This window comes from Leiobunum rupestre, chromosome 7 (genome assembly GCF_980474605.1).
Source record: "Leiobunum rupestre chromosome 7, qqLeiRupe1.1.hap1, whole genome shotgun sequence".
NCBI classification, from domain to species: domain Eukaryota; kingdom Metazoa; phylum Arthropoda; class Arachnida; order Opiliones; family Sclerosomatidae; genus Leiobunum; species Leiobunum rupestre.
In genome coordinates, this window is record NC_143390.1 from 28,510,497 (window position 1) to 28,514,586 (window position 4,090).

Consider the following 4,090-nt stretch of genomic DNA (forward strand, 5'->3'; position numbering starts at 1 on the left):
GTTGTATAGGTGTATGTAGGTTGCAGGATTCACGGCACCTTTCCAGGGACAAAAAAACATCGATTTCGACTCACTTTTTAACATTATTTAATTAATTAACTTAACCCAAATTGGAAATCGATGAAAATAGCGCGACTCGCTGCCTTTGAGCCATAAGTATAGCTGTGAGATATTTGGAGGTCCTAAGTCGAACGGCTCGGACGCCTATAGAGAAACAGACAGACAGAAGACACTTAGGAATATAGTATAGATATATTGTGGAGCGCCTCGCTCGCACTTCGTGTGAGGTAGAGGTGTCAATGAGCGAGCTGAGTCGAGTTGTATAGCTTGACTCGAAGTTGACTCGGCTCGGTTTAGGCTCGACTCGATTTGCGCTCAGCTCATTTTTGACTCAGTTTGACATAGGCTCGAATAAAACTGACCCGACTCGAGTTCGGCTCGGGTGACGTTTTAGCTCACCGAGCTAGACTTGAGTCGCGCTCGACTCGAGTATAACTCGATTCATTTAAGTCTCGTCTCGTCATAAGCTCGCTCGATAGCCAACTCGCTCGAAAGCCAGCTCGCTCGAAAGCCAACTCGTTCGAAAGCCAGCTCGCTCGAAAGCCAACTCGCTCGAAAGCCAACTCGCTCGAAAGCCAACTCGCTCGAAAGCCAACTCGCTCGAAAGCCAACTCGCTCGAAAGCCAACTCGCTCGATAGCCAACTCGCTCGAAAGTCAACTCGCTCGATAGCCAACTCGCTCGATAGCCAACTCGCTCGATACCCAACCAACCGCTTCAAATTTCAATTGCTCATCTGTTTGACTCTGGTATCGGAGTATCGTTAGTGGTACTAAGCGAGCTTGTTAACTTATTATTATTATTATTTTAATTAGGACATTTTACAACCGAGTTTTCTTTTAAATTGACAATCCATGAGCTTCTTCTTTTAAAGATTTATTATAAAATAAATAAGGACTTAAACATCGTCAATTTATCTTTTTAATTCAAACCATCTACAATTTGAGATTTTTTTAACCAGTACTTTAAACAAATACTTTCTTTTACGACAGCAGGTAGCATTTTCTGTCGCTTTGGATCTAAAAGACTTGGGCCCAGAGAGAAAAGGGATTCAACTGGGACACCCCTGCCACTTGTAGCTAGGCAGTCCCTGGCCATTTTTGAAAGATTTGGGAATTTTATTTCATTATCCTGTAGTAAATGGAATTATTAATTTCCTTAACTTTTGAAATGGCTATTTCTAAAACAACCTTCCACCATCCCAAGGCTCCGTCATTTAACATGTTCTGTCGTACTATCGGGTCGCTTAAATAGGTGTCCAATTCATCGTGTTCCGGAAGCTCCGGCATGCCAGATATTTGAAGAAATAGATCCAACGGTCTTGTTGCGCCTGAATGAGTATCTTGAGTAGTCGATGGATTTAGAGTTTTGTAATGAGCAAGCCAATGTCTTCTAATCGCCCTATATAAAAAAACAAATATCACTGGTCTTTCAGATATATAAAGCTAGGAAACAGTGACGTATCTACAAGATTTTGGCACCCACTCAAGGATATTGGTAAGGGCCCCTGCTAGCTTTATCTTCGACACTACCCCCACAGCTTTCCCCCCACCCCCTCCTTCCTATGTAAATCGGACATTTTAAGGGCACCTACGCTGTCGTGGGGCCCGCAGTATCATCGCTACGCCACTGCAAGAAAATAGTAAAACACATTAATAACCTTTCAAAATTTTAAATTTTATTTTCTGGGTACTTGGCCAATTTATACCAATTCAGTTTGCATCTAGGATCTAACACTATAAAGAACAACATGATTATCAAAGTTTGTCAATTATTTAAAGAACAAAGTACCAGTAGCCATGATGTACACCAAGTCATCCGTTGATGGAAAGTACTTTTCGAATTTTGCTAGACCCCTGGTGACAGGTTGGCGGAGGAACAATGGATACTCGCGGCTATATTCCACAATTTGATCAGCTACACCCGGAACATATTTCTTCAAATGCGAGTGAATGTGGTGGTATACTAATGCACAAAATTAAATGTTCGGGTAGTCCTGCTTGGATATTAGGTCTGTCATGTCTTCAAATGGCTAAATGTTCCAAAATCGTTTGAAAATTAGTAAACATCCAAATATTTAAGAATTACAAAAAATACCTGAAGCAATACTATAATGTTGTTAACTTTGAGCCAATCGTCATCTGTTAAGAGCCATTTAATTAAGGATTTTTCACTTCTCAGAGTGGAATCCAATGGCTGGAAAGTTAAAATGAAATATCTAAATAATGATGAAACCACAGTCTTCCGAAGACTTGTAACCTCGTGAATTTACAAATGCAAATAGACTTACTTGTCTCATCTGCTCTGCACGCTTCAACATATTTAAAGTGGAATTCCACCGAGTTCTAATATCACGGATTAACTCTCGAAACTCAATTTCATAAACTTCGCATTGCCTTTTGTAAAGCTGGCGTCGTTGGGGTGATGATCTAACGCTTATAACTGCCTTACGTAACTAAATAATGTGAATGACATTATATATAGTTATAGCACGAGTTACTTATAATACCAATATTAATTTTTAAGAAACCAAATAAATGCAAAGTACGTGCCTTTCCCATTAAACCGAGTTCTCTTTTACTCGGAACGTCTCCAGACTTAGTAGATTTTTTTAAATTAGAATCCGAGGACGACTTCTTTTTGATTCTGGGGCACGTATCGTCGGCAGATTCTTCGTTCGAATCTTCACTGTCTGAATACTTGGCGTTCTTATCTTCCGCGTCGAAAGTATCAATGATCGTTTCGCAGATGATGTTTAACACATGAGCCAAACATCTCACCCTGTGTTGTGATTGAGAGGATTTAATACCTTTAAGAATATCTTGATCCTTGAATGACGCAAAAAAATGTGTCCATATTGGACGCGTTGTCTGTAGTGATGGAACCAATTTTACAAGCTGGAATTTCAAATTCCATTATCTAACACCATGGGGTATAACTGTCATCTATCAGTAATCCATTGCGCAATTACTCCTTGAAAAGGATGTTGATTGCTAGATGTCCAACAATCCACCACAAAGGACAATTTTCCAGGTGACAACTATAAATTAAAAATATATTATAATCAAACCAATATAGAGAACCGATTGAGCATACCTTAATTTGTTATTTTAGTATGCCCATTTCCTTTATATACATATCGTGGATATATTTTCGTACAGTATTACGTGTTGGTAACTGTGTATTTGGCCTTAAGTAATGGATAACTTCCAAGAAATTATTGTTTTCCGTGATATTAAATGGTTGATCTTTGGCCACAATGAATTTCACTACACGGTCAATTAAGCCATCCAAACTGAAAATCTAAGAATACGACAGTTTTAAGAAGCTAAAACTTTCTGGGAGTCATAGATCCAAGCAAAGATAATACAAACCTCGTACCCTAGATTCGAAAGATCAGCCTCGCGTGTTTGTCAATAGCGGTTACCCACTTCCTGTCGGAACTCCGAAACAATTAGGTCCATAGTTATCAGGGTAAACAACTAAAGATCAGACTACGGCCAGCTTTGATAACGTGCTGTTCGCGCAACAGAGCGTCATCAAAGTTAGCCATGATAGGACTATCATAGGATGAAGGCTGATTTTTCGGAGGTCACGTGCCGGAAGTGGGTAAACGCTTCGTTACAAAACCTTCTATCGGAAAGCTCTCGCCAGGCCCGTCACCTCCTTAGAATTTTATTTACCAATGTATTGTAATCTAAACTAATTATTACCCTGCCAATTATTTTCAGTCAAAGTCAAAAGTACTTTAAGTAAATTTATCTAATTTACCACTATTTTATAATTTGCATAGCAATACGTAAAAGATCGTTCAATTTTCATCGTTCTATCGGTAATAAACAGATACTGAACGTAGTGGAGATACAAACTGAGTACAGAGTGATGAGACGTTCGTTGCGTATATAACTGGCTCTTCGTTAATATACTATAAAATCGCGAAAAAGTAACAAGACACAATAACAGGGAGGAAATAAGTTATAAAGGGAAATAATACCCGGTATATCGACGATTTGTTTTCATTGAAAGCCTAT

The 4,090-nt window shown here is 39.1% G+C and overlaps 1 long non-coding RNA gene across 4 annotated transcripts; it reads right to left on the reverse strand.

Annotated features, from left to right (window-relative positions):
- Positions 1-1,098: 1,098 nt before the first annotated feature.
- On the reverse strand, positions 1,099-2,510 carry LOC149935847 (uncharacterized). 4 transcript variants are annotated; one of them, XR_016472313.1, is made up of 6 exons: positions 2,350-2,510; positions 2,157-2,255; positions 1,851-2,091; positions 1,720-1,795; positions 1,250-1,460; positions 1,099-1,190 (listed from the first exon to the last, which is right to left on the reverse strand). It is a non-coding gene; the product is annotated as an uncharacterized LOC149935847 (long non-coding RNA). The 4 variants fall into 4 exon arrangements; XR_016472312.1 differs by having other exon boundaries at positions 1,104-1,460; XR_016472314.1 differs by lacking the exon at positions 1,720-1,795 and having other exon boundaries at positions 1,104-1,460.
- Positions 2,511-4,090: the final 1,580 nt, after the last annotated feature.